This window comes from Malaya genurostris, chromosome 3 (genome assembly GCF_030247185.1).
Source record: "Malaya genurostris strain Urasoe2022 chromosome 3, Malgen_1.1, whole genome shotgun sequence".
Classification (NCBI taxonomy): domain Eukaryota; kingdom Metazoa; phylum Arthropoda; class Insecta; order Diptera; family Culicidae; genus Malaya; species Malaya genurostris.
Window position 1 is genome coordinate 301,049,679 of NC_080572.1, and position 23,071 is coordinate 301,072,749.

General features: G+C 38.1%; 1 protein-coding gene across 4 annotated transcripts in view; it reads left to right on the top strand.

Annotated features, from left to right (window-relative positions):
- Window positions 1–1,226: 1,226 nt before the first annotated feature.
- Window positions 1,227–23,071, top strand: part of LOC131439116 (chondroitin sulfate N-acetylgalactosaminyltransferase 1) — a 134,209-nt gene continuing 112,364 nt past the window's right edge. For 2 of the 4 annotated variants that reach the window (XM_058609737.1, XM_058609738.1), the window contains exon 1: window positions 1,227–2,124. The gene's annotated coding sequence lies outside the window, so the exon portion shown is untranslated. The remainder of the gene's footprint in view (window positions 2,125–23,071) is intronic. The other 2 variants (XM_058609739.1, XM_058609740.1) reach the window with 2 other exon arrangements.

The following is a 23,071-nucleotide window of genomic DNA, read 5'->3' on the forward strand; positions in this document are numbered from 1 at the left end:
TCCGGTAAGTTTTCCTAATTTTTTTGATGTACGAACCCGGTGGGGGTAAAAACTGATCAAACAAAAAAAAAAGCATCTCAATCCGTCCATCCGTTCTTACGTGATGCGATTACAAAGAATGATCTCTGCATTTTTATATATATAGATATAGATACCATCAAGGAATTCTAAGGAATTCGCTTCTCTTAAAATAGCTGCTTATAAACACACACTCGCGAATTTGAAATTTTGAATGGATAAAATTGTTAAATATTCGATCAGGCCCTGAAACTTTCATTTGAGTCTAAGTTTGTGTGAATCGGAAAATAACATCATCGGAAAAATCAACAGTAGCAAACTGATGCTAATGGCAAGGCAAGAATATATTATCCTAATCTGGTAGATCACATTTAAGATAAAACGTCTAGAATCATTTCCATCATCCGGATGTAAAAAGCTAAAAGTAATCATCTCTAGCCATTGACCTAAAAACACCAACACTAACTATCGGTACAGTGCCGCAATGTTTCCCAAGTTTTCATTCATAATGTCAAGGTCATTTCCTTCAGGATTTGTGCTTTTTGTTTCCTGTCGATACGACTGGAATAGCAAACTCACCCACACACTCACACTGGCAGGATACAGAGGAAGCACGTGCAACTCGGAGCACTCTACTGCGAGATTGGGTGAGAATTTTCGAGAGACCAGAGAAAATGGAAGTTGTCTCAGAGAAGAAGCTTTTCTTGATACGCAGGTAAGTTCTGTTTGAATGCAGTTTCTTTGTAGGTAAAAGGTTTGCAAAATACGAACATGATATCGGAATGGTTGGAATCAATGAACAAACCTTGTTTGATTATTTTTTTGATTGAGAGAAGCAACATAGTCGTTTGCAGTTTTCGGTAAAGTTCAACGTAGACTTTCGAAAACTCTACAAGTAGTGTTTGGAGAAAAAAAATCAGACAACAAAAACAAGTCGTCTTTTCTGAACAGCTGATGGTTCAACACACGCATTCACGATGACAATCAGCTGACCCACGATGGCAAATAATAAATTTCCACTCACTATCCCATGTCCCTAACGAGGACAAAATATCCTGCGAAGCTCTCTTTCTCTCTATTATTCAACCGAGCTCCTATTCGGAAAGCACCGAAAGCTCCCCGAAAACCAGTTTCCATCGGAAGCCCGAAAATGACAGGATGAAGAAAACTCGAGCGTTCCCCGCGGAAAACATTCAGTCTTCGTCAGCTTTTCATCGGTTTCGGTTCGGATCGTTGGTCCGGTATTTCCCCGTCCGGTTGCGGAGCAAAATAGGCATACTGAAAAAGTGCCACCCTCCTCCTCCTCCTCCTCCCACTTTTGGGGCCCGAAGTGTGCCGGCACCTGGTAGTCCCCCGTTGTTGCCGGAAAGAATGATGGATCTCTAAACGGTGGAATGGGGAAAAGTTTTCGTCAGCATCCCGCACCACCTCCACCCCGGTCCCGGAAGCTGGAGCACCGTCGTGAATGTCACCGTGGATTCGCGGCAGGGGGAGGCAGCACGGTGACGGTAGAATGTGTTTAAAGCTTCAGTGAGTGTAAAAGTAGGTCTATGCGGCAGCAGTATCTTTCGCGTACTTTTTTTTCTCTCTTCCCGCGGCAGAAACAATCAATTTTCGGGAAACTTGACAATCTGCTGTTGGAAGGCACTACGCTGGCTTGGCTTTTCCAGTGTGGGCACGGAAGCTTCATCTGCGTTTGCTTAGCCTAAGCTGGATGGCGGGTAGTTTTGGAAGTGTTTTTCGTGTCGGAAATGTGTATTGGGATTTTTTTACTTGCTCTCTAGAGGATACCAAACCGAATTGACTAACAAGGAAAAAGTGAAATCAGCCACCGGAAAGCAAGCCTATTGACCGGAAAATATTGATTATAATAAAGAGATTCCCGGTCTTCACGACTGTAGTGCGTTCGTTTCTTGATTAAAACAAAGTGCAAAAGAGTGAAATGGTGAACAGTGCTGTGTTGATTTGGTTTTAGTTGGATTGACATATGTTTGATAGTGGTATAAACACTGAAAGTGAAATTGGAATTGTTCTTTAAAAAATAAACAGTGATAACATATTTTTCGCTGAAACAACTTTTAGGTGATTATGTGATGTTCATTATTGGTAAGACAATTTGAGCTACTTCATAAGAGTTAACGTTTCGTCTTTGACTCATCAGTGCGTAGCAGTTTATGTTGAACTGCTAGCGTGAGCTGACGGCTGAACATAAACTGCTAGACAGACGAAAAGTTAATGTTATTTGCAAAGGGCGTATGTGTTTTTAACCACATCATTTTCAAACAATTATAAATACACAGAAAAAAAGCTTTGAACTGAAAAAAGGGGGTGAAGCTTTGACTTGCTTGACCACAGCTGCTCCTCTACGCGGCTCTAGCACAGTCTCCGGCCGTAACCGACGTTATTATTGACAATTTAATGAAAAGTTTTGAGTGAGTGGGAAGATACAGTGATACTGTACCTTGCCTCATATTATTAATATTGACTGGAATCAGAACTAATTTGCTCAAGTAGCACGTGGCCCCTAGTTATTTGGAGAATTGTGCCTTGCCGTGGCTGCTCATCATTTTTCTCATGGAAAAGGGCATGATAAAAGCGACATGGAAGAGAAATATGTAGAGAGTGAGATGGGAAAACAGCACAAAACAAATGAAATAAATCGTTCTACTTCTGCTGAACGATCTGCAGGTGCCAAAATGCACATTTGATAAAATCTCCAAGCCCCGAGAGGAATTAGATATTTTACAAAAGCGACTCAATATAAATGCGCAGAAGTAAATTCGGCAACCCATAAGGGATGTCAAACAATCTGCTAACATCATTAAGGGTAGAAACAGAGGGGATTAATTCACTCTAGGAAGAACGATGAACTTCTCCGACTAACACTCCTTATCAAATTGGGTGAGAAAAGGTAGCATATCCTTCAATTTTAGCTCCCCATGCACAGATTCAACCGTGTATGGAGAACCAAAACCCCGAATACGTAGTTGCGTCAATGCGGGAAGTTACATATGAGATACTATGAAGTACAATCGCACTTACACAAATCACAAAAATAATACTCAGCACGCTGAATAATAGCCATGCATATCTGGGTAGGTATAAAAAGTTAACACTGGATATATTTGAAGTTGCAGCTTGCAGTTGTCTGGTCCAGAGCTCAGTTCCAGTTTCAGTATTAAGAATTCAGTTCAATATTGAATCAATTTCAGGACGTTCGCAGAGCCAGTTACGATTCGAATCGATTGCGTCATCCTGCTGCTGGTCGTTTGCATTAGTGCAAAATACAGTGAAAAGTGAACAATGATGGGGAACATTATGCAAACTCAACCCTTAGAATGAATCCAAATGTTATCTAGAGAATTAGAAAGATTGTTTCTTTGTAAATCGGAGCTAAAAAACCATGCAACTCAACGAAGCAGTCAAATGCTGGTTTTATACGCACTCGTTCGGTGCAAAGTTCGCACTGCGAAAAGTGCTAATTAAATTATTCTATTTAATTAGCACTTTTCGCAGTGAGAAATTCGCACCAAACGAGTGCGTATAAACCCAGCATTTGACTGCTTCGCGTTCGAGAAAAATGCTCCAAACAATGTTTAATTTCACAATTTGGCCCTTCTGAATGCCAGAAATTTATCCCGTATCCCATTTTGATAGCTGCTTCCTCTGAAATATGCAAATCCGAATCGGAATAATCGACATAAAAAATTCTCTATGTAGCTATTTTTTACTCTCATTTGTTCCGCAATATGTAATTGTGTGGTAGAAAACATTTATCGCCAATAAGTCAATCTTTAGTATAAAACCACTGGTACAATTCCGGAAGCGAAACAGTTAAAAATTGCGAAATAAACACAATCAACTAAAACGAACGATGTACTTAACGCAACAACATCATTCTTTCTCTTTTCGGACATCGTAACGGGCAGTTCTCAACTACCAAAAGGAACAACAGATTATCAGTAATCGCATTCAGCTTCTGAATACTGGATCTGGAATCCGCTACTAAATTTTGGATTTTATTCTATAACTGAATTAAAAACTCGAATACCAGCTCCAGCATACAGGTTCAGAATTCAAAATTAAGACTCTGGAACTGAATCCTAATTCTGGATTCGGTAAGTAGATTTTTGGAAATGGTTTCTTGACTAGTAGGGGCCGGGTGTCAATTAAAAGTCTCGAAAATAGCCGCGTAACTTTTTCCTCTCATAATTTTGAGCGATAATAACTCAGTCATTTGTTGATGGATTGATATAATTTAACAACTGATAAATTCGGAAACCTTTAACTCAAGCATGTATGACAACTCCTTTTCAGTATTTCAATAGCATCCCGAGCAGAGTGTGAGATCAAATAGAAAACTCATTTTGATGTTGTGATGTTCGCATTTATCGATTACTCAATTTGCTGTTGTTTTGGTCGTTTTAAGTGGCAAAATATCAAAATCGAAAGCAAAAAGATTTCCCGATGATAGCAAAAAGAAAACTATTTTTGCTAACAGCGAGAGCAAACTGAAATCTAAATAAGATATAGATTTTTTCTTGTTGATAGCAAAACTAGTTCTCAATTTGAAGTTATTATCAAACAACGAAAACAAAACTGGAATGCATAATCAGTTATTGATTTGCTTTAAAAAGACATTACTGAAAACAAACAAGTCGCGAGCATAAGCTAAAAATAGATTGGGAAAAAGACCCGAGATAGTATACCTTTAGGCGATATTACTTGCAACAATAAAAAAGCGTCAAAAGCACCAAACACCTCCACACAGAGAGACTTGGGTTTCGAATCTAGTTGATTTGGATTCCGAACTCTCTGCGAATGCTATGGACTGTGACGTTAAGCTGTGAGTAGATGGAGAATTTTCGATCATATGACAAGTAGTGATGATTCACAAAGCTGTATACTGATAGTTTTAGCTGATGCACACTCGTTTCGTCGCATCCGTCCCGCAACCATCGTGAATGGAAGTGCGGCTATTTTATAGGTATGAAAATGTGCTCTTTGTCTTTCTCGTATCCAGTTATTTATTTGATCTCACTCTACTCGAGTATGTAATCACTTTGAAATACGAATTTCTAGGCTCAGAAGAGCGAGCGCTTCAGAGTGAAGTCTTTTACAGCAAAGGCTTACTGAAAACGTGAATTAGGAATCTGACAATAAGCAATCCCGGATTATATGTTATTTCGATTCCAAAATAATATCTTACTTATTTCGACTAATTGGGACAATGAACCAGTATCTCACTTCTGGCCACAGACAGCATCACACTGATTTAGCAAGTTTTTAATTCTTGTGTAGACTTAAATTCGGGATCATTCGATGAAGATTAATTTCGGAGCGAACATTAAGCAATTCATTTGCATGCTTTAGATAAAATGGATTAAACATAGATAATTCATAAAAATCTGATTATTTAGAGAATAGGGTTTTCAAACTAGTTTTCTAAGTTTTGCAAATATTAATGCAAAATCGCTGTACTATATGGAGCTAGTGTGCTAAAATATGATCTAGCTCAGAACCTGAAATCTTCAAAGCTTTTTTTTTCTGAGGAAAGTTGTGCGGGATGTCAAGGTCTACATTATGAAAAATATGTTAGTTAGGAATTTATTCGCCAAGCGCTCGAAAGTTTCTGATAGAAGACATATTACGCTATATCTCTGAAACATGATGATTTATAACGTCGTTGATTGGAGTTAATAAAATTCTTTGATTTGGTGGCGCTAAAATGCAATCAAATATTCAAACTGTTTAGAGATGGTTCTTGAGATATTTTTAAAGGGTTGTGACAAAAAGAAGGGATGGGGGAGGGGTTTGTGTGGTTATGAAAAAATTCACATAACTTGACGAGAATCGACATGTTTTGAAGATCATAGAAACATTTTGCATACCTTAGAATTGACGAGGGGTGAATGCAGCAAGTGCCTTCGAAAAGGGGGGGTTTAATGTTTTTAATGTTTTAACTCCGAAACTACTGAACGGATTGCTATCAAATTTAGCACAGATACTTCTTGCTCTTCAGAGATGGTCATTTTTATGGAGAAGAAGGCCTTGCTAGGGTCTTTAACAGGAGATTAAACTCAAACATGCAAAGGATAAATTGTATATATGATCGAACATAACTCCAAAACAACTCAATTGATTATTAACTTTCTTGGCACTTGTAATTCTTGCTCTTCATAGGTTCTTATAAGAGATATTCTAATGAGGAGGGGGGTGGGAGAGGTGGTGGTTGCAGTAAGTGTTTGCTAACAGGGGGAATTTGAGTCAAAATGTTTCGAGTTTTACGAAATCGAAATTTTTTGACAGGCTCAGATATTTATTACAACTAAGAAATGATCGTAAGGATATTTATACGCGTGAAAAGATAGCAAGTGTCTATTGAAGAAGCGCTCAGCTCAATTTTTTGTAAATATCGGAATAATTCCATAACAACTCAGTAAATTATCACCAAACTTGGCAGAGGTACTTTTCGCAATTCAGAGGTGGTAATAAAATTATTTTTTCTTGTCGAGATCAGATATTCATTGCACAGGTGAACAAAAAGTTGGAGTTTGTAGCAAGTGCCTCTAAAAAGAGGTTTATTGTTAAATTTATCTTATTTGACGACAAACGAGGGAAGCCGGAGGATATAGACTAGGCGAAGAGAGTGTGGAAAATCAATTTTCATTCCCCCCCCCCCCCCCTCTCTTTTTTTGGCGAGCACAGATACTTTTTACACTACTCAGAGGGCAGAGAGCTGTTGCAAGTTCACTAACAAAAGAGGATTTTAATGTAAAATTCATTGGACGAGAAACGATACTTCTTGATTAATACAGATACTACCTTCACATCAAAATAGATTAAAGGGTTATTTCAAGGAAGGAGTGTAACAAGTGCCCCAAACATGGGAAGTATAAAGTGAATTGATCGTATTTTATGAAAAAATTATACTTCTTGACTAGTACTGCATATTTCTAGCAGCTAAGTGATTACGTGGAAATAGGTTGTGTTTCACTACGCTCTGAGTATTTCAATGGTCAGAACAATTTCTAAAATTGTTTTTGCGGCCTTGTATTTACGAAACATTTCCGAGCAACGCCGGGTAATTCAGCTAGTATGATATAAAGAAGAGCGTATTATTCAAAAAAAAACTTGTTAGTTGATGCACGAAAAATCAATCACTTTGGCAATACCGATACTCGAATTCTGAACCACAGACAATAACGGTCAAAACATCAACCGAAAATAATAGTCAGAACATTTAACATCCTTTTTTTTACTAAACGCGAAAATTGTTAGAGAATCTGATATTTAACGTACCCCACCAGAAGGAAATCGTTGACGTCAAATGTATTTTTCATATCAAGTTCCTGACGAAGGTCTTTCTGTGGCTGACGATCAGCGAGATGAGAATGCCCAAGCCGCTATTCGTTCTCGAAAAAGAATGAAGCCTTTTGGCCGGATCTGGTGAAGGCCCAGTATGCCAGGAGATCGCTAAAGGAGATGAACTGGCTTCAGATAGACGTGGCACCAATGATCGTCAACCTATCCAATGTCCTTCAGATATGTGGTGCTAAAACAATAATCTCGCAAGTAAAAATATAGAGGATTATTGGTGTAAAAGCTGCAAAAGTGTTGACAAAAATCTTTTCCTTAATGACGTTTGTTAATAATTGTTCGATAAAAATGTATTTTTGCATTTTTGTATCGCCTAATGGAAAATTAGTCCTATTTTGATGCAGTTATTAAGTTGTTGCTTTCGAATAATCATTTTTGGAGTTTCCCAAAATATTTGCCTCCCAAGTTTTTTTTTTCTGAAAGTAACAGCAAAATAATAACATAATATGATATCAATTGAAAAATTGATGAGCTGAGATCAAATTGAGATTTCAATGTGATGTTGCTATCATAATAAGATTTCGATTTGCTCTCGTTTTGATGTTTGAGTTTGCTCGGGATACTATTAAAAAAATGGTTTGAATGTTTCCTTGAGCCAATCACAGTGCCTCAATGATGTCATCCTCTAGTCCGATTTGTGCAGTATGAACAATCGCATAAAAAGGAATCTATAAATATATATTGACTGCCACTTGGCTGCCAACGAGGAAAGTGTTTGAGTAGTGAGTGGATGACAAAACTGAAAGTTTCACCCATTCCACAGTGGTTCAAAAGCTCAATTTCACGCTCTTGATTGATAACACATTAAAAACGTGGTTTTCGAGGTACATTATCTACAGCAAATATCATCACTCTCGTAAACAATTCTGATTTTCAGTTACTGAAGACTTTGTAGATACAATACGAACTGTTTAGTCAATCATTTAATAGGTATTGAAACCCTGGAACAACCTTTCGAAGAAACCATCTGAATGAGTCAACATGAATTTTAAATCTTGAATTGCACACTAGCGCCACCACTTGGAGAATTTTCAGATATTGTTTAAACTATTTGATCTGTTTTGAACTCTGGAATGTTCTTCTCGAAAACAAATAAAACAAAAAATTGTATAGATATAATAGAATCAATTTTTCATTGCAAAATTGTGATCAAACTAACGCCACTGGGTGGATGAGTTTCTAACCAATATAATATTCATAATGTAGACCGCTACATTCCGAAGATTTTTGTAAAAGACAAAATAGCTCTAAATCTTCTGGTTTTCACACTAGAGCATAATTTTGATATTGAAATTTGTACCATAGCAAGCACACTAATTCCATCTGATGGATCTTGTTAATAAACTTTGAGTCTCTCAAAAAGTTGTTTGAAGATTCCAGATGCTAAAATACTCGCGATATTTCATGTTCAAACTGTTTTATTTTTCAGTTGTAAACATATGAATTATTTCATACTTGTCTGTCCAACTACACTAAATTGTTGGTCTAAGTATCTACAAGTTTACCGAAGATTGTACAGCTCTATCTGTCAATCAAAGCGAGATAACCGTTCACAGCCCCAATCAATCGAAATCCCATATGCTCTGGGTCCCGTTTATCGCGGATTCGCTTTTCACGCTTCCGGTGAACCGCTGTTATACGAGACCCCTCTGTACTAGAAAGTCGATTTTTCGAAAAAATTCTTTTCAAGATAACACTAAATCTCGACGCGTCTTGCAATTCTAAGATTTTGGCATCAATTTTTTTTCCATTTCGGAAATATCATGTACTAGACCCCCCCACCCCCCTCCTTATTTTGAAGAGAAAAGGCATTTTCACATCACTAGGTGGATTGAAAAGTTTTTTTTTGGAACCCGTTATTTCCGAACCAGAAGTTCAATCCGAATAAAGTTCATGGCCAGGCGATGGGTCCAAGAGACCTTTCATTTGAATATAAGTTAAAGGTTTCTTTCTGTTTGGGAGCGATGGATTTTTTATATAATATGATGCAAATTAAATAATATAGAGATGCAAACTCAATTAAAACTGCAGAAATTTAATTCGATAAAGTTGAAATAAATAATAAATTTAGGTATATTTGTTCAACAGTAAAACAGTGCCAACAAGATATTGAAACTATAAATCTAAGTTGAATGATTTAATCATATAAAAAGGCTTCATCATTTGTTGAGTTAGGTGCGCTTTTAATTTTTCGAAAGTGATCGTCAGAATAATTACATCCGATAATGACTGTTTCCGGTTTTGGGGAAAACCGTTTCTCATTTACCAAATTCAGGCATCTCCGGAGAAATTAAAATAATACCAAGCGCCTCACCGAGGACCCCAGAGTCTTCGCAGAAATCATTTTCTCTTCCAATTAGTTTTCATTTTAACCATCCCTTAAATGGCTCCTGCTTGACGGTACTGCTGCTGCCGCTCCTTCTGTCACAGCTCGGTAGTGTAGTTAAATTTTACTTTGTAACACAAATTTAATTACACTTTTCCCGGGCAAAAAAGGGATTACTGCCAGAAGCCCCACTTACCGGATCCGGGGAGGGAAGAAAGTTTTTTCCATTCATGATTTGACGTTGGGGTGGGGACCCCAACCAAATCCCTTCGTAATTAGCTCTGTAATGCTTTCCTACAAAACTAGGTTTTCGACGACGAAAATAAAACGAAAATTGCGAATAAAGTTCTCGCGTGTGCCATTGATAAACGGTTCGCTCTTCATCCAGCGGAACGAACGGCGGAAGCAAGCAGCTTTTCACTGTTGGTATCCTGTACTGTGCATTGTTGATGTGTCGCAGTGTGCCGCAAACAATTCGGACTTGCCACAGTTGCAACGATTTCGATCGCCCAACCACCACCCAATCATAGAAAGACCTGCCAGCAGGTAAGCTTCTATCTGTCAGTTTCGAAGCACAATCGAAGCCTACTATTTTCGGCGATTCAAAATAAACAACAACAAAAAAAGAACAGGGTGAAGGTTATTCAGTTCTGTTCCCCTGAAGCTACGGGGAAAACGATGTTTACTTTGATCAAACAGTAGAATTTGGGTCGCTGTGAAACAGCTGGTGGTACCAATTCGATCGTGTTATTCTGGTATTCAAACCTAAATAATTATCATTTTAATTCATTGCACTTCATCGCAATTTAAAACCCAAATGACAACCCGCAGCAAACTCATCAGCCATTTAATTAAGCATAAATCGTTAAACCTCATGCAGCACATTCCCATAAAAAAGCAAACCAATCCGCACGCATCAGCCTCGCCTCTGGACGCAGAACTAGACTCCAAGTCATACGAGAGGCCATTAAATCGAAAGCAAACGGCGTCAGACCCTGGTGCTCGGAGGCTCATACGAAGGATGTCTATTTGAGAAGCTGTTCCGCACTGGAACACATTAAAAGTGAACACTCACTCGATTAAAACCAACCCCGGGATCTCGGCGTCAGCACACAGAAGAGAGGTGCCAATGAAAACTGCTAATGGTGTCGTTTTTCACTCCGGGTAGCAGCAGGTCTTTAAGAAGGTTGACCTCAGCGCCTGGTGATCCACGCGGCATTCCAGGAGGAGTCTCCCGCAGACTCGATGCTCCCATTTGTGGGCATGTTGCCAGAGAACGATGGTATTTTTCTCCATTTTCTTACTAACAAAAATTGAAATGAACAGATTGCCATTTTCCTCACATTTTTATCGTCTGTGGCTTCGATAACGGCCCGTCAGTAACGAGCCCGAGCAGGCAAAAAAGAAAGGGGGCGTTGGACTAGGCGACGAATAATAGAAAGTAGATTGCATCTAATCGCAGACCCTTTTTCGGCGATGGCGGTGCAGTACAACCGACACACGATCAAATTTTCTTCGCTAACTCGACAAAAAAAAAAGTTTTCCCTTTTCCCTTTCCGAACCGGCGGTTTTTTATTGAAAATAACAATTCAAGCAGACCAAAAGCAAGAAAAAAGGTCCATTTCCGATATGTGCGGTTTGTTAATTTCCTAGTGCTCCCTTGGTACCCTTTGGAGATATTCGTCCATTGAATAAATAGGTTCGATCCGAGCTTGATAGCTGGAGTTCGGGTGGGGACTTTTCCCCCTGTAGAAAAATGTTTGTGGGGCGCTTTTGATAAACAATGGCTCGACAAAGTTGGTTACTGTCTTTGTTTAAAATTTATTCAGCAGTGTTACTGTTACTGATTCGGTTTCGATCGTTTGGTTAGGCTTCTTTAATTTCTCATCCATTCTCCGTTGATAGACTTTTAATCAACACCCACTTCAATTTGTGAACCAAACACGAATCTTATTTTCACTCGCCGGTTCGGAAATTAATGCAGAGACAATCGTTCATTTTCAAACCTAAACAAATAAAAAATACCCCCTTCAATGATGACTGACATTTAAACGTGGCTTCAACAGTGACGTACGGCATCCATTTTTCGACGCACAGAGGACTACTTGGATCGATAAAGAGTGAGTCGATTTTTACTGCGTCACTTCTGATGGTTTGGTAAATCGGATCGAAATCGAAATCGGATCGAAATGAAGCCAAATTTTTACAAAAGTTGAGAGTAATATTGACATGTAAAATAGTGTCAGTACAATCGTTTCTGCTACGTTTTTCTCAGTTTTGTTCAAACTTTCACCTCATTTCTCGCTAGTCTTTTCTTCGACAGAGTAGATTCCACCGGAAACCCCTTTTTTAATCCATTTAGTGGTGTAATGATGCCTTTCTGATATTACTCATACCATCATAATTATTACTAGAGAGTTCTAAAAACAACTGTTTATTGAATAGAAACAGGAAAGTTTGTTCGAACGTAATCTAGCAAAATCTACGAATCAAAACACCCTACAGTTCCGGAGCTGGAAGTATTTCCCACAACGAATTCAGGGATTCGGTATGAAATCGAAACACTTTTCCTTTGACCCAATAAAGTTGTGAAAATCGATCTGACCATCCTGAAGCAAAATAAGGTACATCCTTTGTGCAGTTTTTGACCACTAAGGAGTGTATCAAACATAAGCTATCCACATACATATGTGTTGTACGCATGTATTTGTGATGGAGTTTTATGCTCAGATCACAGCATGCTGTGAGTTTGGCTGTCAGCTTTCGTTTGCTTACTTGTTTGTGCGGTTGAAATTCTGCTTTTTCAAAATGTCGCGTATTGAAAAGGAAGTGAAAATTAAGGTCCTGGACACATCGCTAAGTGAGAAGGGTATTACTATGCAAAAATTGGCGAAGCGATTTGAAATTCATCATACCAGTGTTGAAACCATCATTCATAAGTTTGGGGAACACTATTCTTTGGATGAGCTACCAGGAAGAGGCAGGTAACCCGGTTCTTCCAATCCGGAAACTGGACCAGAAAGTGGTATCTCTAATCATGAAGAACAAATCAATGTCAATACGTGATTTGACCATAAAAGCAGGAACGAGTGTCAAGCGTACCAAGACGCAAAATCACCTGAAGACCTACAAGAAGCATAAATAGAACAGAAGAAGCGAGCAGCAACAAGGTCCCGGAAATTGTATTCGCGTCTTTTGCAGTGTCCAGATGCATGCGTTTTGATGGACGATGAGACTTATGTAAAGGAGGACTCAAGCGCCCTTCCAGGTTCACAATACTTTACTGTTGTCGTTGGGGAGGATGTGAGCGATGCGGACAGGCCGATTCAAGTGGAGAAATTCGGTCGAAAGGTACTGATATGGCAAGCAATATGTTCCTGTGGTTTGCACTACCGGAACTATAATTGCAGAAATCTATCGATCTGAGTGTCTCCAGAAGAGATTGCTACCTTTATATAAGAAGCATAGTACACCTCCACTGTTTTGGCCGGATTTAGCGTCGGCTCACTATGCCAAAACCACTCTCAATTGGCTTGCGGAAAAGGCGGAAAATTTCGTTGAAAAAATATCAATCCACCAAATTGCCCTCAGCTTCAAGAAGACTGGTAAAGTAGCTGGGAACATGTAGAAGTTCAAAAAAATTTGGGCTCAAGCGTCCAGAAAATGCAATGCAACATTTGTCCGGAACTTGCTGAAGATCGTTCGATCAAAAGTTCGAAAATTCGTGAATTTCATCCGGTTTTCGTTATGCTCAAGTTTAATCTCGTACAATAAAGGATCAGTTTTTAGTTTGTATAAAATATCGTTTTTTATCATAATTTAAAAGAAAAATTTGTGGATAGCTTATTTTCGATGCACTCCATATTACCAATACTTCCGAAACCTAATTTCGAGGGCCGGAATAGCCGAAGTTGGTTCGTATGGCCAACAACAAACAAGACCTACAAATTGGACCAGTTTCGAACCTAATTGAAAAAAAAAATTTCCTTCTTTTGCTTCGTCGCTTTGGGTAGCGGTAGAAAATTTTTAACTCTTATCCCTGCAGTTCCGGAACCGGAAATCGGATCCAGATGAAAATCAGAAATTTTATTTGGGATTATAACACATTCTACATAAACCTAAGTTCATGAAAATCAGTCAAGTTTCTGAGAAAATAGTCTGAGTTTCATTTTAGAATATTTAAACAACAAAGCCGCCATAACTAAGTTCAGTTTTTTTTTTGCAATGACTGAGTGGAAACTTATATTGGAGAAGCCAGACCAATGAAAAGCTAACAGAAAAGATGGTTTATTGGAAAAAGATATGCTCAGAGACAGGACATAATCTAGCAAAATCTAGCAATCCTGTCTTTGAGCGTATCTTTTTCCAATAAATCATCTTTTCTGTTAGTTTTTCATTCATTTGGTTTCTCTAAAATATGTTTCCGCTCTGTCATTGCAAAAAAACTATTTTCGATGCTTCCGGAATCGGAAATCGGGAGCCAGGACAGCCGGAATTAGTTTGATAGGCTGTCTACTAACAATGGATTTAACAAGGAATTTATCAGTCAGTTTTAAGGGATTTATACTTCCGAAACCAAAAGTCGGATTCGGAGAGTATTGTCCTAGAAAATGTATAATAATTTCAAGACCTTTCGTTTGTAAAAATCGGTCAAGCCTTTGCATATCGAGTGCATATTTTATACTTAATTTTCACTCATTACCCCCTAACTCCGGAACTGAAAGTCGGATCCAAATGAAACTCAATAGCAGGCTATGGGACTATAAGACCTTTAATTTGAACCTAAGTTTGTGAAAATCGGTCACGCTCTAGATGAGGAATGTGAGTAAGTAATCAGCTTAGGTGCTGGTTTTGGTTTTCTTTATAGCGTGTACGAAATTGAACAAAGCCTCCTGAGTGCATGGTTTGTGAAGACGAGTTGTGTTTTCTTCTTCCGTACCAGCACGTAGTGGTTTTGGGTCGCCATTTTACATGGCGGTTCTAAAGCTTTGACACTCATCACCCTGTAACTGCGGAATCGGAAGTCAGATCTGGATGAAATTCAACAGTAGTTTATAAGTCAAAATGGGCTTCATTTCAAATCAAGATTTGTTAAAATCGGTTCAAGCATCGCTGAGAAATCGACGTGATTTATACTGAAATACAATGATTCTCAAACGACGGGAACGAAAATTGAGTTTCTTTGCAAAGTGGTTTCAATGAACAATTTTACGGGAAATAGGTATATTTTTCGCACATTTGTACTTCCACAATGCTAGACCTTTATACCGTTTTTGTATCTATTTTTCCTTAAGTAAAGTTAAGCTGATGTACAAAAATTTGTGGCTGAGTTGACTGAATTTTTGTGAAAAATAAATTATGAGGCTACCTGGTTTTTAAACAAACGATATAAAAGTTCTTTGAAAGATGCACACACAGACTTTTTGCGATCTCGTCGAGCTGAGTAGAATGGTGTATAATACAAATACTAGGGGTGGAAATAAGCAATTTTTTTAATTCACAGTAAATAAAAATAGTCAATGTTATCTTTTCAAATCACATACTTATTGTAGATTTTTAAATGAATTTTGAAATGCATGATTTTTAAGAATATACATTTTGGTTTTGCTCAGAATTTAAAAAGGTCTTCAATTTCATTTCCCACAATTTAAAACACAATCGCAATTTTAGTTTTGTTACCCAATTTTTTAATTCACGGTCTTCGTTTTTTTTTGTTCACAATCGGAAATCTTGATTCACATTTTCATGGGCTTATTTCCACATCTGCTTTATATAGAGAAAAGCGAAACAGTTAAGATATTTTGAAGAAAAATGAGTGAGTTCCGTTTTAGAGGTTTTTGACCACTATTTCCGCGATTTTTGAGAAGTTTCTTCATTTCTCTATGTAAGCAAACTATTGAATTTGCAGATTTTTTTCGTTCGCTACCCTGTAAATTCCGGAGGTCAGATCCGCATGAAATTCAAAACTTTTCCATGGGGCAAAAGTGGCTTTCATTTGTGCCTAAGTCATTTAAAAATGGTTCAGTCATCTCGGCGCAAAAGTGAGACACACATTAACATTTGCTCTGACCTATCTATCTGAGCCGAATAATACATGACACTCAACCCTTTGGACTTCAGTTTTCACAGCGATTGCATAGCCTTGCGATGTGAGAAAGGCAAAAAATGTTTTCATCAAACTGTGTCAGTGACAACAGAAAAGCATCATCCACAAATTGGCATTAATGCGATAAGTGTTTTAAAAATTTAGAAGTTCAGAACTAATTGGCTCAAGTGGCATGTTCCCCAGCAATGGTTTGAGAAGTGTTACTCGCCCTCGAATCCACTAAAAACAAAGATTTGTGGTATTCTGATTTTAAACGTGGCCAAATGCAACAATCATCCGGAAAAACGCATCAACGATTCAGAGAGCTGATCGACACTGTTTATTCGTAAAAGGATTTCTTGCGTTGGTATGAAACAGGGGACGAAATACAGATCCACCATATTTATCCTAAGTCATTTCAGCATCAAGATGGAAAGGAAGGTACCACAAGGTTCCACAAGTCAATGAAAACAATTGCCAAATTGAACGAACTGTACTCCGATCTGTTTCCTCATTCATCTTTTTTTCAATAACCGAGCCCCCAACGACTACTTGTCCTCTACTGATTTAAAAAAGATACTCCAAGGGAAAAATATTTGGCTCGAATGAGACTTACCACCGCAATTGAAGCCTATTTTGAGCTATGTTGATGAATAAAATAAAAACTGCTCAAGAAATGTTGTTTTCTTAGTTGGTCCCTGGACTTTTTGAACAGTGTGTTAGCAACCTTCTCTACGGCAGTATCGAACCTCGATTCTTGATTTCTACTCGAATCGATGCGTAGAAATATTTCCAAGCAGCATGTGTAATGATATCGAAAATCAGTTAAAAAAATTGTTCAGATGTAGATATTCAGACCCAGACCACTGTTTGTACGATTTTTTTTCCTGTATTTTGAATTTGCACCCCAGTATAGAAAACAAAGACGTAGTCCTACGTCAAAAGATTTCGGGTGATTTTATCAATGTGAAGATATAGAACCAGGGTGGCAAGCGAATTGCGATTTCAATTTCCCGGTTTTCCCGGAGCGCGAGACTAAAAATTCCCGGTTTTTTCAATATTTCCAAAAAAAAACATCGAGAGTAGAGAAATAAGTATTTTTCGGGTATCTCCTTGGAACTAAGATTAAAACTCTCACACACAGTTTGTCCAAACGTTTATCTTCTGAACTAACAGCACCATCCAGCCCAATGTATTCCATCTTTATTTTGTATTTTACTTCGCCAGTAACTTCGATGTAACAATAGGATTAAAACAAGAAACATATCTGGCCAACGGTGATGAAAGTGATCAGTCTTGCATTTGACGAAGGAATGAAGCATCAACATTATTGCAATTTTCTTGAAAAATCAACACAATTTATTGAAACTTCTTGTTTTTTCCAATAGTGCTCTTAAGCGCATCTTTCACATCATATTCGACAATTATTGGTGGTGTTTTGTAGTATTGCGGAAATATCATCAGTTATTTGAAAGCCTAATGATGAAAAATTAAATTTAAAGTCTTACAATAAAAATAAAATAATTATTTTTCGAACTATTCAATCTTTTTCAAGACTACCACTGAATCAGTCTTTCAAAGACTCTGGAAAATCAGTCCTTCTTAAAACTTATGCAAGATAGAAGTGTATTCTAGAAATGGGCAAAACCGTTCATTTCAAAGAACTGTTGAAAACTTGATAGTTGTACCGAAAGAATTAGTTCTATTGAACCGTTCTTTCGTTTTTCTGAAACTTTGCATGTTTTTTCGAAAATAATTTGAGGTCTACAAATTATATTTTGTAGTAAAGAATTTTGCTTTTTGCATGTGTTCTACCAATAATTATTCTTTTTTGTATACATTTTCAAAGTTCGCGAACTTTTCCCCGATTCCTCAAACCAGTAAACGTTCCAAAAGACGCAACTTATTTGTGTACATACTCAAAGAACTCGAATACTTTCATTTCTATTGAGTTCACTGAATCTTCAAAGAGAACTAGTTCTTTTGGACCGTTCGCGGACTGACCATCTCTAGTGTATTCCAATACTTTATAGCCTGGTATAGTCTGGAAAAAGTATAAAGTTAAAAATTAAAAATGAATGAACTAAAGAACAACACTCCTCCCGCAAACCCGATTCCTTCTAACAACCAGTTGCATCTCGTGACAAAATTTACGGGGTGTGCACTGCTTATATGGTATGATATCAGAACCGTTTCGACGTTGCAACTGAGACAGCAATTTGTTTCCAACTTCCATAAGCATAAGTCACTGAAGTCTCTCCCGAATGTGTGCATACAAGTTCTCACAGAGTTGACAGTTTGACCAGTTGTGCAGTGCGCGAGGTGCACATGAGGACGAGAGGCCATTGCTAACAACATATACGATATTCTTTCAGAATTTGGGTTTTGGCGAGATAACAAAATTCTTCTAGAATTCTTAAAATATACGCTTGTCACTTTGTCCTATCATCTACACTGAACAGGCTCTTCCGAACTCTGAAAAGCCAGTTTCAGCTGTCAAAGAAGGAAATCAAATACTCCTTGCTAACGGTAGATAAAATGAAAGTCGACAGCTTTGTCGATTTTGTGAATCCTATTGAAATCAATACCAAGATTATTAAACAAGTATTGTCACAATTTGACATTACTGACACAAATTTCGGTGAAATTAGGGAAATCATTGGCTAGCAACTAAAATACAGCTCCTAAGAATTCTTAAAAAAATTATCATGGTGTTACTTTTACCATTATGCATACTTATTCTGAAATTTGAAAAAAAAAAACACTAGAAAAGGTTCTAAGTGCAAATGACAGATCCTCTTTCTTTCGATTATTACGGTCCTATAGGCAATCCTTCTATTATACACTATAACGACTATTATAAAACTATTATAAAATAACGACTGAAACTATCAACTTTCGATTTGCTTTTTAAAAAAATGTTGGAAAATACAGAAATAGTCCGTAATAATTGAAAGAGAAAATAAACAAAGAGAAACTGTCATTTGCACTTGGAATCTTTTATAATATTGGTCGAGATTTAATAGAAATCCAGCAGAAGCATCCAAATTATCCTTATTTTTTATTATGAGCATTCATTGTGCTGTTATTGATGGCAACTAAGAAAGTTCTTATTGATTTAAAATTGCTGAGGTGTTGGCTCCATTTTCAATGGATTGTGCACCATTGAACCTGTGAGGGACAATAAGAAGTTTCAAAACTTGTACTGAACTCCTAGTTCAAACACAAAATGGCCTTCATCTTTTCATTTGTTGTATCAGGAAAATCATAACGCTGAAAAATCGTTACTAAGATTGGGACTAGTAAACTTTTCCCGGATTTGCACTAAAATTCCCGACTTTTTCCCGATTTTTCCCGGTAAAACCAAATTCCAAATCGACTTTTACCGGTTTTCCCGATTTTCCCGGTCACTTGCCACCCTGTAGAACGAAAAAGCGAGACGTGGCATGGTTCATTGGAGCAAGCAGAAATCTGTTATAAACTTAATTTTCACCTTCTACCAGAGGAGTCGTAAGCATCTCATCAACGCAAAACACTCGAATCTCTGGTATGTATGGTTTTAACATAATGACATACCCAGTCTATCAAAGCCGTCCAGTTTTTGAGGGCTCGTACGATGAGGTAATTTTCCAAGCCGTCTCCATGTTCCATCTTCACTCTGCTATAGATGATTCGCTGCACCTTTCTTTCGAAAACATTCAGAGCACGTTGATCTTCTGTCAACATACTCCAGGTCTCGTGGTTATACAAAACCACCGCAATAATGATCGTTTTTTAGATGATTCATTTCGTGCGGCGGTTTACTTTTCTCGATCAATGGGTTTTTCTGAGTTCAAAGTATGCACGATTTCTTGCTAAAACACGTCTATGCATTTGTCTGCTGGTATCATTGTCGGCGGTCACCAGTGTGCCCAAATATATCCTCGGTATTGTCGCATTCTATCCATATCGTAGTAGGAAATGTGGGGGCTTCTTCCCTAGACATACTCTTTTTTTTTTTTCATAAATACGTTTATTTCTTAAGGCAGTTTACATAAGTTTTTCTTCGCCGTAGCATCACTTTTACATAATATTCTTATCCTAATTTAATTCTAACATAGTCACAACGTTTTGCATTTATTAAAACATATTCTCTTATTACTTAAATATCATCTTAGGTAACTCGTCATTAATTATGAAATCTACTCGGAAATATTATTTGAACCAAACGATTAACTTCTATAAATTATAAAATAAGCTGTTATTTTCAGACATTTTGTTAATAATTTCATAAACTGTTTCGAGTTTGTTTGTATCATTACATTATTTTTATTCTAATTTAGCTATTGGTTGAACTCATGGACGCAGCTGGGATCAGAACTAAGTCTTGAAAGGGGCCTTTATTAAATTGAAACTCCAGTTTTCTTTATGAAATGATAAATAAGTTTCATGTATGAAAGGTCACGACAAGCAAGAATGTCTCGAACTGGGATATTGGATAGTCTACCTTGGGTACGCAAAGAATTTATTAGTTGAGATCTGACATCACGATACTCCACGCATGTCCAAACGACATGATCAATATCTCGATAACCTTCGCCACAAGCACAATGATTAGTCTCGGAGAGCCCAATTCGAAGGAGATGTGCATCTAACGTGTAGTGATTGGACATGAGTCTAGACATCACACGAATGAAATCTCTACTCACATCCAGTCCCCTGAACCATGCCTTTGTCGATATTTTCGGAATAATTGAGTGCATCCACCGACCCAGATCATCTTTATCCCAAGAAGCTTGCCAGCTGGCAAGTGTTCTTTGGCGAGACGAGCTATAGAATTCGTTGAAAGCAATTGGTCTCTCATAAATTTCACCCTCAATAGCACCACGTTTGGCTAAAATATCGGCTCTTTCATTGCCAGGAATGGAGCAATGAGCCGGGACCCAGACTATAGTGATTAGATAATTATTGTTCAATATGTCGTTCAGGCACTGTTTTATTTTGCCCAGGAAAAACGGTTCAGTCTTGCCAGTCATGTTTGAGCGAATGGCTTCAATTGCACTCAGACTATCTGTGAAGAGGAAATAATGGTTTGGAATTAATGTGACGATTACACTCAAACTATATTGAACTGCTGCTAGCTCTGCTATATAAACAGATGCAGGTTCTTGAAGCCTAAATGAGGCCGTAACATTATTGTTGAACATACCAAACCCTGTCGCTTCTTCAATTCACGATCCGTCCGTGTAAAACATTTTCTCAAAGTCAATATGCCTGAACTTACTTGAAAATATTTTTGGGATTTCCGTCGAACGTAGATGATCCGGGATTCCACGCACTTCGCGCTGCATGGATGTATCGAAAAATAAAGTTGAGTCAGGGACATTTAGGAGGCTGACACGGATAGGAATATATCTTGAAGGGTTGATTTCCTGTGACATATGGTTAAAATATACTGTCATGAATTTTGTTTGAGATCGAAGCTCGACTAGTCGTTCGAAATTATTAATTACCATGGGATTCAGCACCTCACATCTTATTAGCAGGCGTGATGAAAGCTCCCAAAATCGATCTTTTAATGGAAGAACTCCCGCCAGAACTTCAAGACTCATTGTATGTGTCGAATGCATGCACCCTAAAGCAATTCGCAAACAACGATACTGAATTCGCTCCAGTTTGATAATATGAGAGTTTGCAGCGGAACGAAAGCAAACGCATCCATATTCCATCACTGAAAGTATCGTTGTCTGATACAATTTTATTAGATCTTCCGGATGAGCACCCCACCAAGATCCTGTTATTGTTCGAAGAAAATTTACTCTTTGTTGGCATTTTGTTATCAGAAACCTAATGTGTCCTCCCCACGTGCATTTGGAATCGAACCACACCCCGAGGTATTTAAAAGTTAAAACCTGTTGGATCATTCTTCCCATCATATGGAGCTGAAGCTGCGCGGGATCATGCTTTCTTGAAAAGACGACTAACTCTGTTTTCTCCGCAGAGAATTCGATACCAAGATGAACAGCCCAATCGGACAAGTTATCTAAGGTATCTTGCAATGGTTTATGCAGATCAATAGCTTTGGGTCCAGTAACTGAAACCACGCCATCATCTGCCAATTGTCTTAGTGTACATGGGGTTACTAGACAGCTGTCAATGTCATTCACGTAAAAATTATAGAGGAGCGGACTGAGGCATGAGCCTTGCGGGAGACCCATGTAGCTAATTCTGATTGTTGCCAAATCGCCATGTGAAAAATGCATGCGTTTCTCTGACAAAAGGTTGTGCAAATAATTATTTATAACCGCTGGGAGTCCATGTTGGTGGAGCTTGTCTGAAAGAACATCAATGGAAACTGAATCAAATGCTCCTTTAATGTCTAAAAATACAGATGCCATTTGTTGCTTTTGAGCGAAGGCAATTTGGATGTCAGACGAAAGTAATGCAAGGCAATCATTCGTCCCTTTATTTCTACGGAAGCCAAACTGAGTATCTGACAACAAACCGTTCGTCTCGACCCAAGTGTCGAGACGTCGTAGAATAATTTTTTCGAATGCAGGACAACATCGCAATGGGTCTATATGAGTTGTGATTGGAAGCTGGTTTCCCCGGCTTTTGAATGGCGATAACTTTCACTTGTCTCCAGTCAGGCGGAACAATATTTTGCTCAAGAAACTTGTTGAACAATTCCAACAAACGTCTTTTTGCGAGGTCGGGCAGATTCTTCACCAAGTTGAATTTAATTCTGTCCAACCCAGGGGCGTTATTGTTACAAGACAAGAGTGCTATAGAAAATTCTATCATTGAAAATGGGTTATTAATAAAACCATTATTTGGAGGAGATTCCCGTATAATGCTTTGCGTAGGAACAGAATCTGGGCAAACTTTCCTAGCAAAGTCAAATATCCATCGGTTCGAGTATTCATCACTCTCATTGCCCACGTTACGATTCCTCATTCGTCTGGCCGTGTTCCAAAGAGTGCTCATTGAGGTATCTCTTGACAAACCTTCGACAAAATGTCTCCAATAGCTACATTTTTTGGCTCGAAGTATGCTCTTGTACTTGGTTTCTAAAACCATAAGTTTTTCAAAATTCTGAGGAGTTCCTCCTCCCCGTTTTAGAAACGTCTTGCAAGCATTTTGTTTTGCGAGTTTAGCCTCTGAGCACTCTTTGTCCCACCAGGGGTTGGGAGGCCTTCTGTTAGTCGTTGGCCCAGGAAAGCGTTTAGTTTGGGATTGTTCTGCTGCCTCCAGAATCGAACAAATGAGGAAGTCATATTCTT